The sequence below is a fragment of the Zosterops lateralis genome (genome assembly GCF_965231275.1).
Source record: "Zosterops lateralis genome assembly, chromosome: 1".
NCBI lineage: Eukaryota > Metazoa > Chordata > Aves > Passeriformes > Zosteropidae > Zosterops > Zosterops lateralis.
In genome coordinates this window covers 80,097,000-80,116,830 of record NC_139762.1, presented here as the reverse complement: position 1 = coordinate 80,116,830, position 19,831 = coordinate 80,097,000, and the positions used below count along the sequence as shown (strand labels likewise).

The following is a 19,831-nucleotide window of genomic DNA, read 5'->3' as shown; positions in this document are numbered from 1 at the left end:
AAATCTCTGAGAGAGTCTTATCAGAGGATCTGCCTGAAATTGAAATGAACAGGTCACGAAACAAACTGACAGAACAGACTGTAGCAACTTGAAGATCAGATGGTATTTGCTCAATAGTTCTAAGGAACTAAGAAATACACGGCTTAAAACTATAAGACATTGAATACAATGCCAGTCCAAGGAGATCTAGAAGACTATAGACCAGCAAGCCAGATAAGTCTTACTGGGCAAATTATCAGAGTCATCAACACAGAAAAGAATTCGTGGCCTCTAACATAAATATGAACAAATTATCTAGAAGGTTTCTGCATGGATAAGTTGTTTCTTAAATAGGAGGTCTAATTAGGAAATAAATGGTAAATTCTCCCAGCTGAAGGTGTCTACCAGTGAAATTCTGGTTCCATGTTCCACACTCTTTAATACATGTAGAATGACTTGAAACAAGGAATGAGCAACAGGCTAAAAAAGTTCGGCAACAGTAAAAAATTATGGAGGGCAGTAGGGCTGAAGGGCAACAACACTTGACTTTCTGTACTATCAGTGGTTTGCCATTTGCTTTGCTGTTGCTTCTTGACACAGAGTTTTGGGGCCTGACTTTACCCATGAAGAGAGGCCAAGTGCCTCAGCCTTTTCTGTGCCATTTTTTATGAACTCGCTGGCCTGTATCAGCAGCAGAGCTGTATCTTTCTTGTACTTCTACTTGCTACATATTTGCAGAAACTCTTATGTTATTATCTTTTGCTACTTTGAGTTCCAGCTGAGCTTTTGCCTTCCTAATTGCATCTCTGTACACTGAAGCAGTACGTCTACATTCATCTTTGGAAATTTGTCCCCTTTTGCACTGCTCCAGTGCTCCTTTTCTCATTTGAGCTCTCTTGGTAGCTTGGTGCCTTTCCAACTGATTTCTTTTTATGTCTGCTCCTTTTCCTGCTTAGGGGGATAGACTGCTCTTTTGTACTTCAAGAAGCAGCTGCACTGGGAAATCTCCCAACATTCCTAAGCTTCTTTGTCCTCCAAGACAGGTTCCCATTGGATCCTTCCTAGAAGTTCCCTGACTGACTTGAAATCTGCTTTTCTGAAGTCCAAGTCTTTATTTGATCACTTGTCCTCCCCAAGTCCTTGGCCTCTATGCTCTTACAGTGTCTGCAGGTGCTGTTGACATTTTTATCTTCCAACAGGTCTTTATTGGTAAACATTCAGTCCAGGAGAGCACTGTTCCTAGCTGGTCCATCCACAACCACATAAAGAAGCTGTTCCCAACGCATCCTAGTGTGGATGCTGACAGCCAGGTGAGAGAGGAAGCATCAGATACCAGAAGAGCCTGTGAGAGAGAAGGTCACACAACCTTCCCATACACTGACCTGGGAAGCTGTGAGAAAACTCATGAAGGAATCCAAACAATGCTGAACCTGTTGTTTTGCACTTGTCATTGACTTGCAAGATGCTTACAAAGGGGTGTTGTTTCTAATTAGCCAATAATGGCGAGGGGGGTTGGCTAGAAGACCAATCATGTCCAGCTTTCTCAGAACAGTCCTTAAAAGATGTGAGTTCTAATAAACTGGGAGATTTGCCTTCTGAGAAGACTTGGAGTTTGTGTTGTTATTCAACTGTCCCTAATACAACAGCACCATCCTGGAAATGTCTCAGATTGTTATGCACCACTGTGCTGTTTTCCCAGTACCAGAATAGTTGAATTCCCTCTTGAGATCCAGAGCCTGAGGCCTCTTTGAAGTGAAGGCTTGACCCACCTCTTCTTCCTCACCTTGGTCCATAGCAGACACCATGAGATTTTTCTCAATAGCTCTGATTTTGACCCAGAAACACTCTACTGACTTGAAAAGAGATGAAAAGACGATTTACTAAGTACATCATAACTTCACTGGGTCATAAAAACCTGAAAACAGGTGGCTTTGGAGTAGTAGAAGACAGTATCACACATTGTGGCCCTGTTCTTTAACCAGTATGTACCTGAGGTCATCAGTGAAGACAGTTCATCTGACCAATAATGGCTGTTCTTACATTTGAAATGAAACAAATGAAACATACAATTATTGCCACCAAACAGATACCAGAAAACATAGTGTATCAGGGTTTTCTACAGAAAAATAGATTTTCATCCTTAAAACATCCAGACTGGGAATTCAAACTATTTTTTTTCAATAAAACACTAAATAGATTTTGCTATTGAGTTCTCAAACGATCAAACAGAATGATTCCAGATTTGTACTACTCATTGTAGGCAAGGCAATGAATAGAACAGAATATTAAATATACTGGACTGGATTTGTGGTTATGCCTCTGGGAGATCAAACATACAAGCAACACTTGCTACACTCCAGAATTACCATGCCTCACTAAGACAATTGTGCTGCTTCCACAATTACAGCACAGATTTCAGTTCAAAGACTACTCAGTTGCCACCAAAATGATGTTGAGGAAACTGTCAGTAGACTAAAACAGAGAGAAGAATCTCCACAGGGATGTTCCTTACAGAAGGAATATCAAAATTATTGCTATGATACAATTACAAAATAAGAGAGCCATAGAAATAATTTTCATTGATTCAGGGGAAAGAAAAAAGAGGGAAGAGAGAGTGAGTAGAAATGATGAATGAATAAATTTGTTGTATAACTTCAATCAGAATATTTCATTGACAATATTGTGAAAGTCATCTGAAATTCAAGTCTTTATTACAGAAAACACAGTCATCAAAACTGCATCTATCCCTGTGGAACTGGGTTCCTGCTAGGAGCCTTCTAGCAGTGTTGATAACAGGTGCAAGACCTTTCTCATACAGTGCACATTATTAAAGCCCCTGATCCCAAATACAGAACAAGCAGAGAGGAGTTGCAGCTCTTTTTTCAGAAAAAAAAAAGTCCATGATGTCACGGTATTGAAAAGGAAAGGCAAAGTAAATGAAAACAAGCCATGCATGTAAAATTTTAAACTCAGTATTTTAAGTGAATTTAATGGCAGAGAGGGAATTCAAATTAATTTCCAGACATGGTTTTTCTAGGCTGTGGTTTAGAGCCATACTGTTCCTCTCCCCGACCTCCTCATCTTAAATCTGAAATACATTCCCCCAGTGGGAACTTGGACTGGGTAAAATGAGGGCTCTCTCCTCCCCACACCTGGCAGCAGCTGAATGCCACACATACTCCCTCTTCTGTGACTCCAGGCACTGTTTCCATGACAGCAACAGGAAAGCCATTCCAAACTGGTCTGGGAGGGAGGGAATGACAATCACTCCTGCAAAGCTCCCTCTCACCTGCCTGGACAAGGCTTTCTGAGAAACCAGGGACGGGAGTGAAGCTGATTGCACAGTCTGGGAGGGACTGAGGGCCCACCAGCCCCATGCAGCCTGAAAATCTCTCTTTGTGCCTGGTGAGAGTTGCTGTGGTTCAAGCCCATGAGATGGGATGGATGGAGTGCCCAGTTTTGCTGGGAATAGGGAGCAGATCTGTGATAGCCAGAAAGCATTTGGCCCTCCTGCCTTCCATGAGCACCCTGACTGTACAGCACATGGATTTCTGGCCATTCCACGGCTGAGGGGAAATAAAAATATGTACTTGCCATGAACTGAAGTAGCACAAGGGGAACCTTGTTTTTACTTCACAAATCAGAAATACCAAACCCGTGGTACCAAAGTTTTAGCTGGATTTTTCAGCATCTCAGAACTGTGCATGTGTTGGGATTATTTGTCAAAGCCATATGATCTGCACAGTCAAATGTCTCAAAGACAGAAATGAGATATGATGTGACACTTCTGAATGATCTTTGCTCGCCTGAAATAATGAGAATCTGGAATTGCAATCTCTGCTTGCACAACGTAACTAAAATGCAAAATTACCGTGTCTGTTTCCAATCCCCAACCCGCTCACAAACCAGGATGCAATGCATCAGCACTAGACATATGCCCTAACCATGAATGGCAGGCACCTTCAAAGGATCACAGAAGTGTGGAGGTAGGTAGGGCCTCTGGAGGGCCCTCCCAGAGAGCCACCCTGAGCAAGCTGTACAGGACCATGGGAGTATCTCTAAGGAAGAAGAACCTACATCCTCTCTGAGCAAACTGTTCCAGTGTTCAGTCAGTGCCCCAGTAACAGTGTGTCTCCTGGTGTTCCTACAGCACCTTCCATGTTTCATTTTGTGTCCACTGCCTCTGGTAGTGTCCCTGGGCACCACTGAAAAGGATCTGACTCCCTCTTCTTTGCACACTCTGTTTGGGTGTTTGTAGATATTGATGACTTCCTTCCCCAAGACTTCTTTACCCCAGGCCAAACAGTCTCTACTCCCAACCTATCCTCAAAAGAGAGATGTTCCAGTCCCTACATCATCTTGGTGGACCTTTGCTGGACCCCTTCCAATATGTCTGTATCTGTCTGGATCTAAGAAGCCCAGAACTGGGCCCAGTGCTTGAGGTGTGGCCTTACTAGTGCTGAGCAGAGGAGAAAGATCACCTCCCTTGACCTGCTGGCAATACTTGTCCTCCTAAGGCAGCCAAGGACACTGGTTCCTTCTTTGCCACAAGGGCACATCTCTGGCTCACGTTCAACGTGGTCTCAACTAGGACCCCCCGGGGCCTTTTTTGGCAAAGCTGCTTGTCAGCCTGGTGGCTCCCAGTGTGTACTGGTGCACAGAGTTACTGAGCATGGCCCTGTCTGAAACTAACCTTATCAAGGTTATGGAGGCAAACATACCACCCCAGAAGCAGCAAAATTTGACCAGACAGTTGTCAGGCACACTGTACTAGGAAACTTTTTTTGTGCCATCAAAATTGAGATTTTCTAGAATTTTTCACCATCTAATCAGAGTGAGAGGTGTAGCTTCTTCCTAGTGTGCCTGAGAGCTAGGAATGGATAGGATATCCAATTATATCAACATAGGAGAATATTGTTTTATTTTCTGAATTGATCATAGATAGCCCAACTTGTCTTACCGTACAAAGTTTATTCCTCTCATCTCACTGACACTCTAATTTAAATAACAGCCTTCTCCATGTGAAACACTAACTTTCCCTAGTCTGAGAGCTGCACTGGATATAGTCCCAAGAAGCCTCTTTGCTCAGTTAGTCTGGCTCCTTGGATTCAGACCCTTCCGAGGAGAGTCTCACCAGACTGGAATACACAAGTACCAGAAACATTTGCAATGCAAAACTGTAAGAATGCAAGAAAAGCTACTTAAATTTCTGGACCTGTTGTGTTGTGTATTCCTTGTGTGTTTTACATTATCCAATCATGTGACAGGCAAAAAGTGACATCCAACTGTTTTAGCAAGTGCTGAAAATTTATACAGCAAGTTCCTTTCTGGCTTAAAATGGGAGAGTATATCTTTAGCGTACCAAAATCAGGATTTTCAGCCAAATTTTACCTCTACTGAAGCTTTCTTATTATCGTGTTACTTTCCTATCCCTAAAACTTGATTTCTATTTAGTACAGACTGGTTTTTCTTATTACATGGCTGGCAAAGTGTGTATCCTTTCCAAAAGCTAAGTCACTGAAATTAGAATGAAAGAAATAATTTAATGGGATACACTCTACTTCATTTCCTCAAACAAGAGACTGCATTGACCAGGAAAGACATTTCTCTGGCTCATGTCCATTGCAGAGAAAAGCCAGAAAGAGAGAGACAGAGAAAGAGAAATACAGCATACCCTCCCTTGAATACATTCATGAAAAGTGGGCAGAGACCTTGCAACAATGTTTGGGATGTCTTTGACAGCCTCATCGGAATATAAAGTGTCTCTAACCACTTTTCATGTCTTTTTTTGGAAGAGCAAACTCTTCCAACAGTGTAATACCACTTAAAGAGGAGGACTTTGAAAATTAAAGCTTTATAAATCAGTTTCCTTCTCTTTAAGCAGCTTTACAAACACTGCAAACAGTTTCTACCTTTTGTTCTTCCAGCTCATGTTTGATACAGGAGAGGTAAAGGAGGCCTTTTGGATGCATTACTTGCACAGGGTACAGTCTCTAAAGACAATGAGAGTCTCTACAATCCTAATTGCCTTATGAAGTTTGCAACTGGGTTATTGTCAGGACTGGACAGAGCGAAACATAACCTCCTGGAGGTAAGCCAAAGTGCATAGGTTTTGGTTTTCTTAGGATTTTACTTTCCTCTCCTGAATTTACAGAACATGTCTCTCAAGACAGTGACAGAGGTTTTGTACCTGCTAGTGAATTTTCTGCACACCACTGCTTTGGGCATGTTTGGCGCCACACTGGACTATCACTTTCCTAGGAAGACAGGATGACAGGTGTCTCCATAGCAACTGAGTACACATGGCTCTGGATAGAGTACCTCACCTAAATAACTTGCAACTATGTACACCTTCCCTAAATGAAAATACTCTACAGTTACAATTCCACTAAAATGGAAACTACAAAATTATTTACAGTGAAACAAGCTTAAGCTTGAGAAGCAGTCATGTGAAAAATAAAACTGAAAATAATGGCTAGGATAAAAACTATGTGACCTAAATTATAATTTCAAATATTTCTAAATGAGAAAGTTTTGGATAACTCAGACAACTGCATCCACTGAAAATGCTAACTTTCTAATGACAATGACTGTATGCAAATGATCTAATTACAAACATCAACACACAATGCCTTGTTGAAAAACAGGGGGAAACATTTTGAGCAGCTTAGGAAGAAGAAAAATATTACACTTTGAAAATATTACTATGCATATGGAATAATGAGGCCTCATAATAAATGCTGCATCTTATTTACTAAAATTTTGCTGTTTGATTCAGATGTTAATTTCATGCTGCATTAAATGAATAGCAGATAAGCCTCCTTTTCTTTAAATGCTCACGTCAGCTTCAAAATTATAGTTTGATACATTTTTTGAATTAATCTTACAAAGCATTGAATTTAAATTTGCAGGCTGTGTTGATCTAGAATTTTAAGGAGTTCTAGTAGTGGGAATTAAAAAAGACAGGAACAGATAATAGACACAGGATGCCCTACCCATGTCAACAGGACCTCCTGATGACAGAATAGCTGGATACACCACCACTTTAAACTATACATAAATGGATCTAAAGAACAATGACTCAGAAGTTAAACATCTGTCTAAATACTTTCAGTAATAATTGATACATTTTAGTATTCTATAGATCAAGTTTAGTCAACATTCTATTTCAGTAATTTCAGGAATAGCCATACTTCCGGCACACGCAGAGCAGAAAACAAAAATGAAAAGTAAAAGTTATCCAGTTAGATAAACTGGAGGCTATTTTTTTTTTTCTTCTAAGGGTGACATTTGAAAAGTGTTCAATTTATCTTCTTCTGTCTGTGAAGGTCTGAAGTATCCAGTCACACTGAAAGAATACCCTGTTGTATATCAAAACCACAAAGCGACTCAGCCCACTGTAGTCAAAACTAGCACTTCAATATGTTTGGAAAGAAAGAGTAGGAAAAAAAAAAAAAGGTAAAGGTTAAAAAAAAAGTTAAAAGTCCTGCAGCTAAGGCTGCAAAATACGGCTGCTGCAACAGGTGAACTGTTTTGCAAGATTAGCAGCTTGCCATAAAATCCTTCTTTGTAAGAGAGCAAACCACAACACGACAGTAGATAAACTCCATTACAGTGACTTTAAGTACATGTAACCATGTAGACAGAATAAGCCAAACATCTGCCCATGTTTTTTTCTATACTTTGTTGATGTTGCTATCATCTGGACACATTATCCACATGTCCCCTGAAACCATGTATTGCAATTTCCATCAAATGGTATTACACCTGCTGAAGAGGGCAGAACTGATCGACTACAGCTTCTCCTGCTGTTGAGCTCCCCCAACAAGCTGTTTCTGAATCCTGCTCATGTTTTGGTGAACTGAGCCAAATTGATTTTGCTTGTAAACTGACTTTTTTTAAACTAGTTCTCAAACTAATTTTTTAAGAGGTTTATTTTTTTTTTAAGTTGTTTTTCAAAGTTATATTGTACATTAGTGGTGCATACTTTGAAACTTCAACTAAAATCAGTATGAGGTGAATGACAAAAATCAGAATGAAAATTAATTCCTTTATATATTAAAAAAATATGTCATGCACAAAGATATTCTGAAACAATAAGGACAGTGCTGCCAAACAGTAATGACTGGGCTTCTCATTCCCAGAAAATCTTTCAATCTCTTCACAATGCTTGTATTTAATTTTTTTCCAAATATACTGATTTTAAGATGGAAGAGTGTTTGAGGTTTTTAAATAAACCTACTCTGCCATTCAGAAAAATCAATCATAAAATGCCAAGTCCCAGTGCTGACTTGTCTCATATCTGTGTCTGACTTCTCCCTCCAAATGACAAAATGGCTAATTATTATTTTAAAGCATTCCATGAATATTAAAAATAAAAAATTAAAGGAAGCAAAGACAGCAACCCACACAAGGAGTTTGTGTAAGAGCTTGGAAAATGCACCTATGTCCAAATAAGAATTTTAGTGATTTTATGGACAGCTGTTTTACAAGAGCCAGTACTAATTAAAACTTAGGTTCTGTCTCCTTCCTGTCTTAAAAATGTTAAAAGATTACATCAGGAGGCCCATGTGCAATAAAAGCCTAATCATAAGGCATTTTAGAGTTTGTCTAAACAGATATCCAGAGTCTATCTGGAGGTCACAGCCAACCAGGCAGTTTCTTTATCTGCTGTATCCTGCAGCTATGCCACAGCCATCCTTATTGCATGACTCCCTTACCCAAGACAGTTATCTCCAGAAACAAGTGTCAGACACTGCCTTTACACTTATCCAAGCTTATTTTCATTTTGAGGCATTATAACACAGATCCCAAAGAGTAAAAATAAGAATAGGAAAACAGTTGAGATTATTGTTGCCGGACTTTCTGAGTTGAAGCCCCTGAACATGCTACAGAATAAAGCAGTGTAATGAGATACTGATAGTCAAATAGTGGCATAGATTTTAAGTATGCAAAACAGTGATTGAATAACTAATCATAAGATTCAATAATACCCAAAATCTTAAAATAAACAAAATAGCAAATAAATCACATTTTGTTTGGAAAAAGAAAATCAGAAATATGCAAAGCCCACTTTAATCTTCATGCATATATAGACAAAATAAAGCCTTGTTCAGATGGATGTACATGCATTTGTACATGCATTCCTGTTTAGGAATAAATGAGTCCACTTATATCTAATGCTGCATTTGCCACAGCCATATATGCAATTTCTAACAAATTGCAGTTTCAATAATTCTGTATATTTCATTATAAAATAATTTCAGACACACAATTCCTAATGAAAAACATAACAAATGGTTCAATATATAATACCAGACAAGAAAATTACACCCCTTACTCAGAGAGCTCTTCAAGAACATGGTAAGACCCATACATAATGCATCAAGGGTGAACAAAGAGCAAAAGTTTGGGAGAAGAAAGAAAGCGGTGCCACGTTACTGGAATCACTGCTGTACTTGTTTATTCCCAATGCACCAATTATTCCCGGGGAAAAAGCAAAGAGAAAGTACTGACAAAGAAAACATTCTATTGCAGAAGTCACAGGAGACAACTCTCAGAGCCAGGAGACCCAATGGAAGTAAGGCCGTCCTGCAGCCTGCCAGAACAGACACCCTCCCAACTGCCCAAGACTTCCTCAACGCTCTGACATCAACCATGAAAACACTTTTAAGCACAAACACTTTACTCAAATCTGATTGCAATATCACCTGGCTCCCAGAAAAACTGGCTGCTTAGCACACTAACCAAACCTGTCAAGTTGCTTCTGGATTTTACTCTCTAGAAAAGAATAGAAGTGCAAACTCAACCCAGGGATGTCAAGATTTTTCAGCTCAGATGCTGCCAGCTTACTAGCCTGGAACCTGGCCATCTAGGTAGTAACAGAAATGGCCTCAAGCTGCAATGTAAGGGGCTGTCCTCCACTTGTGAGCACTTGAAAATGATGGGCAGCTGCTTTGTAATTTACTTGTCTACACATCATAGCAAAGGCTTACACTCCAATGTATGTTACCTCCACTTCTCTCTTCATGTTAGCAGTGCAGGAACATGGATGACACAGGAGGCACAGCCAAATTTATTCCCTCTATTTTTCCTCAAACATCGCCAAACCCATTCAGAAGGCTGAGATGCCTTGTGTCTTTCCAGATGGCAAGGCTATAAATGTAATTTCATATACTTGAAGTAGACTCCTGGTGTTTCCAGAATATTAGTTCAGGTAATATTTTCTACAAAGAGATAAATCCACACATGAAATGCATGTGCTCTGAAGCAATGCTATTGTGTCTGTGTGTAAGTCACATGAACAAACTGGCAACATTTAAAGTAAAGTAAAATTCTTTCATGATAGGCTAAAGAAGAGACTCTAAAGATACAAGTGTCAAGAAGCTGTTATCTCAAGAGTTTATCCATTAAAGGAAATCCTGTCACTTTTAAGGAACGTTTTCAGGTAATCCAGCACATAGTGTACTGCCATAGTCCACAGGAAAAAGATTAACTCTGCCCATTCCATTTGAACCTAACCCAGTCCTGAGATGCCTGCAGGGACATTGCAAAGGTGCTCTGGGTCTCATTCAACATATGATGGATCTATAAACCCTTCTGATCTCATCTTTACTTGAAAATGTCTATACATTTTTATTGCTGTTATAATAAAAGCAGCCTTTTTTCTTTAGTTGGAAGGACCAATATGTCAGATAGATGGCCAAATAAAAAATATCACCACTTTTAAGACTTTATATTTTGTTTTCCCCTTCCCCCTCCCTTCCTCCCTGAAGCTGTGACCTCGTGTGAGCTCTTCAGCACAGAACTACAGCTACCATGCAAAGGGAGTTCTGGCCTACTCCAACAACTGAATCAAGGAGCATGTGTCTGATTCACAGCAAGTTCTCATTGTACAAAATTTACAGTATAAGCCAGACAGCTCATATGATATTAGAAATAACTTATTTATGATGTGCTGCACAGGTTCATTATGAGAATTTAACACTACTTTAAAAATATACTTTAAACTACAATTAAACACAGTGAAAATAGCAGATTGTCAAACTAAAAGATCCTGTGAAAATAACAGTTTGTTAGGGCTAATGTTGTGTGAAATGCCACTCTTCAAAGACAGGCACACTGTGCAAAGAACACTGAGAGAGTATATAGATGCATATTCCAGGTAAAGTTCCTATTTAAATACAGAGCTAATTTGAGCACGACTAATTTTGCTATCATTCTTCATATAATTCAGCACTGTATCTGTATGTACATGGGCTTTAAAACAACTGCAGAAGCTTATTTAAGAGGAGCAATGGCACTTGAAAAGCCCCACTTATAGGTACACTAAAAAAATAGTTAAATAACTTTTTTCTGTGGTACATATTTATTTCAAACAAAGTACATAAAGTAGATGTACCCAGAGCTATAACAACACTACAGCTGAAAAGTGAACAAATTAGTTATTTCATCTGTGAAACAAAATTTAGGTAATAGTCATAAAAACACAGACAAAAACAAAAACCAAAAAAACCCAACCAAACAAACAAAAAAAACAACAAAACAAACCACACCAAAACAAAACCATCAAAACAACAAACAAAACAAATCCAAAGAACAACAACAAAAAACCAAAACCCAAAACAAACAAGCAAACAAACAAAAAAAACCCCTAAATTAAACCAAAATCATGGATTGTCAACACATCACAGGAGCAGTAATGGGAGAATGGAGGTATAACGTGACCTCCTCAAAAGCTGATGCAAGTAACTCATATAACAAAAATGACTGAGAAATTCATACACTCCATTATGCTACTTCTGAAGGAAGATTCTCCACCTCTGTAACTACAACTTTGATACATATTAATTATTAATATATTAATATTTTGGTACTGAATACACAGTCTCTGTTACTTGTGATGAAAATCACAAATCAGTGCTGGACCAGAGCATATACAGTCTTACAGTGAGGCAGAAAAAGAACTATGAAGAAAGAAATATGATTAATGCTGGGGTTACTCAATACTCATATGTAGTATTAATCTCATACAGTAACAGTTATATTAAAATAAAATTGCTCTAAATTATTTTCTATATGTTTGTACAATTAATAGATTAGGAAACGCAAGTTATTCATCAGATCCAAGCACCAGGAAATCATTTACTGGAAACGACTTTTTAGGCATCTGGGCTTGGTTAAAATTAAACCCAAAATACATCAGTGTTTAAAACTTGATGAATGTCAAGTACACACCCTTCCAGTGCAATGTCTACTCTTAGGACTATTTAGAGAGGAACAAATATGGTGAGGATGCTGTAAAATTATTTAGGAAAGCCCAAGGGCTTTTGCAGTTTATTTATTATTTTCTTTCCTCTTTTAATTACATCCATCTGAGTGCATGGTTTCAAATACAGCTTACACAGATAAAGCTGGTGACATTTCACTTCCTCCACAGGATATGCCAAGATGTGGTGTAGTTTACTATGGCTGAAGTTACTTAAAGCAATTGTGTAACAGTTTCAGCAAGAGCACAACAAAACACACAGATTCTATCAGCTCAGGCAAGTCTTCCACAACTACAAGGGTAGCATGAGGTAACCCAACACAGACCCACCTCCTGATATGTAAGCCAAGTTCCACTAATTTCATCAGATCCTGATACTTCATTTCAAACCATCTGAGAACACCTGTTTTTGACTGAATGTCATCAAGTTCATTAGGAAAAAAATAAAAGTACAAGAGGGAGATCACTAAAAATATTTCTTCTGACTCAGCAGCCACGAACTTCCCTCCCTAATGGCTCAGAATTTCACATGAGAACCGAGGAGCATCTCCCTCCCCAGCTAATGGCAGGGACTGGGCTCACAGGAGCTTTTTTGAAGGACTTTACCCATGTGACTGAGTATCAATTAGGTGGGAATAATTTAAAAAGAGTCATAGCTCAGCAGTATGGAGCTGTGAACACATAATGGCTTTGAATGCCACAGAAAGACGGACAATGAAAAACAACAGAGCCACTGTGCAGACTGAGGTGGAGAAAAGGAGCACAGACCAAGGACAAAGATGAGAACCCTCTTCTCACAGAAAGCTGTCATGGAGCCATTTGCACGCTTGACTCTCAATTTAAAATTTGACTATTCAATTTTCATTGCATAAAAAGCCAGTTGAGAGAGTCAACTGGGGAGCCAAAAGAAATTTAACTTGAAATAAGGGCAGAGCAGACAGGTAGCACTGTAACCTTAAAAACAAAACCAAAATTGCAAAACTGTTTATTGGGATTTGGAGGGTTTTGTTTGTTTGTTTAAAATCTCTGCTATCCTTCTATTTTAATTATTTGTCTTTATTTATTCTCAATTAACCATCTTTTGTATTAGAAGAATGTTTTAGGTTTTCTAAGTTAGTTTTGAGCAATAGGCTGACTTTTCCACTACTTTAAGGCCATTTTATGACAACTAACATTTCAACACTCTAAAAGATAAAAGCATGGTTAGAAGGTTCATGCTAGCCTGGGCTCAACAATAAAACATGGATCCTTCTGAGGATGGCCATTAAATTAACTGCAAAAAACTACAAGCGTGTAATATTACCTCTTCACTTTTATATTGTTTTGTGCATTTTAGTCAACCACATCCCTCTAATATTATTGATGATGCAGTCATTTAATCCTCTCTGTGAGAGATTTGTATCAGGTTTTGGTATGTCCCTTTTGCACATTCATGAACTCTGTCAATTAAGAAAAGTTGAAAGAGTTGGAAACACAGAAAAGCAAACTCAAACTCATTAAACTTCAGATTTACTACAAATTCCAGCTGTGCAGTGGGTTCACAAAACAGAAATGAGCAACTGCACAACCAAGGCTGTAAAAGAGATGCTGTTACTTATTTATAGTCTGCTGGGCCATCCAGTAGGCTGAACAAGCAGCCTGTCCTTTTCCCACCATGGCAACCAACATCATCTTAGAGCCACCATGCATGCAAACATCACAAGGAATGGGTACCTGCTCCAGGTGAAATAGCCCTGAGTATGTGCCAGAACAAGAGCTTGGGCATACTAGAAAGCAAAGGCATCTTCTGCCCTCAGTTTCCAGATTGACTGTTTGGTACCAATCCACGTGTAGATATCCTTACACAACGGTTGTACAAAGCTAAGAGAATGGCAATAATCATTATTAATTTATTTATTATACAATCAAATTATCTTAAACACATGGTGCACAACTGCTCAGTGGTAATACTATTTAAAAGAACTCAAATTTTCTTTTTTTTAAAAAAAAATCAGTATTCATCACCAGGAAAACCAATGCCAGAACTAGGAAAAAAAATAAGAACGTGATGATATCTGAGTGCTTGCTGATCACCAAACAATAGAATGTAATTGCTCAACAATTCAAAAAGATAATATTTCTCTGCCTATAATTTTAAAAGAAACTGTCAATAAATGCTTATTGCAGTTTCAATAGACTTCTACAGAATTCCTTGGCACAGAAGAGAGAGGTGTCCCAAGCCTTAGCTTCTCTGACAACTGCTAAAGCTGCAAGAGTTATTTGCCTTCAACATGCTTCATTCCACTGAGAATCAAACTTTTAGATCTGGTCTTAACAGGAATTACAGACAATGGTGATAATTCCTTACAACATCTTAAATGTATAAATGTTTTCCTTATTGACTCCCAAGTTCTGATTTCTACAGTGTGCTGGGATAAAAGGGAGGACTGTTGCTGAATAACTTGGCTGTGCATACTGTCACTAGAAAATGTTAGACACAGGGTATATTAAGTAGAGCCTTACTTCAACTGACTGACATGCAGTTGTGTTTCCACCTACTTTTTCTTCCAGACCCTTAAAACTACATTTTTTTAGCACTCAACACTGACAGAGATGTTTTTCATGTGTTCACAGCTAGGAGGACAAAGTTCCTGCTTTAATTTTCAGGTTAGTTTTTTCAAAAGCCAATTACTGGAATGAGCATTCTGAGGATGCCATACAAAGGCCTTGATCTCTGGAAGAAAGTATTCATAACAGCATGAACCCCATGATAAGGGTCTTCTGAAAGAAAGATCTCTCTGGCTCTTAACATTAAATAGTTAAATTTGACATTAAAATTTCTACACCATCATTATCGAAAGCAAGAAAGCAAGAAAGCAAGCAAGAAAGCAAGCAAGAAAGCAAGCTTCCCCACAAACAATAACCTCTTTCATACACAAATTTCAATGTAGGGATAGTAGCTTCCATCAAATGCATTATACACTCTGCCATCTGAATGACCTGCTCAGTCAGCATTTTAAATCTAGTCCATGCTGATAGATCAAGGCTTTTCATTTTCTGTTACCTCTGCCTCTCACTGTAAGTTCAGCAAGTCCTTAGTTATTTAAAATAGGGATATACGTCCAGTTTGTATACATGCATACACACAAACGCAGCACATCAGTACCATGGACCCAGGCATGGATGGATGCTTAAAATGTGCAGAGAGAGTGTACCATGGTACAAAGAAATGTGTCAGGAATTTCTAAGTTAGTAGGTTATGAGGATGAACCTTTACCAATGACAGAAAGCTGGTTTATCACATCTCTCAGTCACTTCAGCAACTAAAACACTAACCATGGGGTTTTTTCAGAAAATGAAGAAAATTTAAATTATATCTTCTCCTTACAATTATCTTAATGAAGAAATGCTTAAGCTACTGAACATTAATAGTTAGCACACAAACAACTCTTACCTGTATAATAAAATCACCAAAGTAATTCCGATTTGCCTTGGACTTCCAAAGAGCAGATGTACACATATGGTTGAATTAGCTCAGTTACTCAGAAATCAGTGGAGTAATACTAAAGATAGATTTGGCCTATTATCTACCTGCACAGCACAAATGAATAATGCAAATGTGTATGCAAAGGACCATGAAGTATCTCAGCTTAGCAGTGCATTTAAAATGTATCACTAACTTTCAGCTTCTTGAAATATTTATCAACCGAAGGAGGTTCCACTGAGAGCACACTCTATTAGGAACTTCACTGAATTTTTATTTCTACACCTGACTCAGAGGACTTTAGGAAAGGAGACTGGAATTAACTGCTGTAGCAACTTCATGTACTGCTCTGACACCACAGGCTTCATGAGCACTTCATGAGTGTTTCTAAGTCACTTTAATGTTCTTCCCACAGTTGAGACCAACTGGGGCCTTTATGCAGCACATCTCAGGAGGGAGAGGAAGAAGGTACCCAGTTTCTGCACACGACTTCAGAAGCCACTAAAACTAAACTGTCTGCAATTAGAAAGCTGCTGAAAGAATCCACAGTAAATGAGCATGCTTTAAGACACCACAACCAACTGAAAAATACCACAGCACAAGTTAAGCAGTCTTACTAAAATCAGTCTAGTGGTACAAGCTAGTAAAATAGTTAGATCAAGTGGGAAAAAGCTTGGATCAATTGCACACAGCACTTGAACTACTGAGCACTAATCAAATGTTAAAATTGTTTTACTGAACTTTTTTGAAATAAAATTTGATCTTGAGGCAATTACTTAGTTCTACTGGTCTAATAAAGATGGGAACATCTGAAGAAAGATTTTTTAAAAGATGAATACTCCAGATTACAGAAGAAAAAAAAAGGAAAAATAAAAAAAAATCAAACCACAAAACACCCCAGCATTTAGCTTAACATTGAGTATTTATACCATTTTGGCCTAGAAAACTTTTTGTTTCCTACTTTAACTCATAAAAACTAACCATATAAAAAAAATTCCCTCAAAATCATGCATTTCAGTCCTTATGGACTTTGGGAGGATACACTTTTACTCCTTTTAATCTCAAAAATGCAGTCACCTAGTAAACAGTATTACTCCACATTAAGACATTTCTGCAGCGTCTTGAGTCAAGAAAAATACATTAAAATAATACACTCGACAAACTCTCTTTTTTTTATTGTTGGTAGAAAGTACTAAACATAAGGAAAGGGTGGTTTGTTTTTACATTTTATGTATTTCACTTATTCAGCCAAAAGATGAAACTATTGAACTGTTACCTTAACAAGTATACAGATCTGTGTCAAAGAAGGCTGTCGGGACTTTTTCCACACAACTGACTTCCACATGAAATTCATTTATTTAATCCCTTGAACAGTCAGTCACATTTCCCTGGGACTTGGGCAGCACCAGATGAAACCAGCAGGTCATAACTATGCATTATTTTTTACTATCTGTAATGAATTTCAAATTAGTTGATGCATCAAAAAAATAAATCTTAAAAGCTTAAAAGCTCAGCTAAGTCTGAAAGTCTAAATATAATTATAAAGAATGTAAATGCCGTCCTCACCTATTTAAGACTAATTTGAAAAGAGAGATATCACTACAGTGGAGTATATGGTATTTTACCGAGAACATTTTCTAGGGTGAAAGTACAAAGCAACAGGTCTGCAAACGAGAGCATCCACAGGAATACATTTGTGCACAAGGAAGATGGGCTGCTTGAATTATTTTAACTCAGTGGAACTACTTAAAGCTTTGCTTTGGGCGGGTCGCACCAAGAAATACCCGCGGTCAAATCAAGTGTTGCTGAGTAAGAACACGAGGCGTTTGGGGGAAACAAGATACCGAAGGGCAACATTTACTTTCTTGCCTTTACTGTGAACTCTAAAATGCGGCCAATTACGGTACCTATTTGCTCTTGGGTAGGGCATTTGGAAGTCGAAAAACATCCGTAAGACATTCATAAGTGACGTTTTAAGACAAGCCATAAACCTTCCCACGAAAGCTCCCCTTCCATCTCACCCAAGCGATCCATCTTTAAGGCTTTACCTTTTGTCGCCCACTGGTAAAGGAATCTCCTGACTGAGTTCAGCAGCGCCCTGGGAAGGCTCCTCACCGCCGAGCCGACCTTCCCTCCTCCTCCCCGGAGCGGCGGCTCAACCAGCTCCACTCTTCTTCTTCTTTTAATTCTCCCCCTCTCCTTTTAACACTCACAAAAAGAAACTTGGGCACGGCGGCAGCGGCGGCGGCGGGCCATTCCCGGGGCCATTCCCAGCCTTGGGGCGGACAACAAGAGGCAGCGCAGCGCTCACCGCCGGGCGCTGCTGGGGGCGGGCGGGGGCCGCGGGCAGCGGCGGCAGCTGCGGGGCCGGGGCAGCGCGGGCGGGCGGGCGGGGGAGGCGCTCCGCGGGCACAAAGGGCTCCATGGCAACGCCGGGACCGGCCCCCCGCGCCCCCCGCCCCGGCAGCGACCGCCACAGCGGCGCGCGGAGGCGGCCCTGGGCACACGGGGCAGAGAGCCGGGCGGAGGCTGCAGCCCCTGGCCCGCCGCTTTTTTTTTTTTTTTTTTTTTTTTTTTTTTTTTTTTTCCTTCCTCCACCAGAGTGCAGCTCAATCTTCACACATAGGTGTAGTCATTTAGGTTTTCTAATTGCGGAAGGTCGATAAAGCTACTGCTGAACAAATTGGAGGGCTGGGCAATCACCAACCCTGCCAAGTTTAACCAGGGCAAGTGCCGGATTCTGCAGCTGGGACGGGGCAGCCCCGGGGGTGCGGACAGACTGGGGGACCAGAGGCTGGAAGTGAGCGCCACAGAAAGGGACCTGGGAATGCTGGTCAATGGCAATGGAATCTGAGTCAGCAGTGCCCTGGCAGCCAGGAGGGACAGCCCTGTCCTAGGGGACATCAGGCACAGCATCACAGCCGGGCAAGGGAGGGGATTGTCCTGCTCTGCTCTGCACTGGGGCACCCTCACCTCCAGTGCTGGGGGCAGGTTTGGGCGCCACACTATAAAAGACTTTAAGCTTTTAGAGAGCACCCAAAGGAGAGCCGCAAGGATGGTGAAAGACCTTGAAGGGACGCTGCCTGAGGGATGTCTGAGGTCACTTGGTCTGTTCAGCCTGGAGGAGATTGAGGGGAGATCTCATTGTGGTCACTATTTCCTTGTAAAGGGGAAGCAGAGGGGCAGACATTGATCTCTTCTCTGTGTTGACCAGTGACAGGACCCAAAGGAATGACATGAAGCTGTGTCAGAGCTTTAGGCTGGACATTAAAATAAGGTTTTTCACTCAGAAGGTGGTTGGGCCTACAACAGGCTTCCCAGGGAAGTGGTCACAGCCCCAAGCCTGACAGAGTTCAAGAAGCATTTGGACAGCACTCTCAGGCACTTGGTGGGATGTCTTGGGGCTGTCCTGTGCAGGGCCAGGGGTCGATGTTCCTTGTAGGTCCTATCCAACTCAGATAGTCTATGATTCTATGCATAGCACAATTTCACACTGAATGAATTTAACTCCACATCAGTCTTACAGGTCTCATCAGTCTCTTACAATACAAAACTTTACTTTTTGGGGCATATATTCTTTTTCTTTTAAACTTCTGTTTTGCAGACTGTGTGACCTGAAGCTGTCAAACTTTAAAGTACTCAGTCATCTAGAAAGTAAAACTTACTTACACTTGAATTTTTACACATGTGCAAAGCAATAGGTGGCAAGGTCACAAGCTCAGGGATAAGTGCCTGGCCCAACCTCCACTGGGGACAACTCTGAGGCTCCAAAGCACGTTGCTAGGAACAAATCTTTGTACAGCATTCCTGCTGCTGAATGCCACAAGATTTTGTGTGTACCCTGAAGTCTGAGAGCTCTTGGGTCAAGGATCAAGATGCCAAAGGTGGAAATGAAACTCAATCAACATTCATGACAAATTTCTGCAACCGCAGCAAGACCCCCTTAGGTGTAATTATGCCCGTAAAAGATTAGTGGTGATTTTTTGGCATGGTGCAAATGTTTAAGTGGTTCAATTATTCTGCTGAAGTCAAAAAGATTTAACTTGCTCCTGAGAATTTCTTGCTAAAGTGGCCTACTCAGTACATGCATTTGCGTTGGTCAACACCTCTGTGATCTGAAT

The 19,831-nt window shown here is 40.0% G+C and overlaps 1 protein-coding gene across 3 annotated transcripts in view; it reads right to left on the bottom strand.

Annotated features, from left to right (window-relative positions):
• The window catches only part of CTNND2 (catenin delta 2), a 419,330-nt gene extending 400,942 nt beyond the window's left edge, over positions 1-18,388 (bottom strand). Inside the window, exon 1 of one of the 3 annotated variants that reach the window (XM_083856451.1) lies at positions 17,759-18,388. The gene's annotated coding sequence lies outside the window, so the exon portion shown is untranslated. The remainder of the gene's footprint in view (positions 1-17,758) is intronic. The other 2 variants (XM_083856449.1, XM_083856450.1) reach the window with 2 other exon arrangements.
• Positions 18,389-19,831: the final 1,443 nt, after the last annotated feature.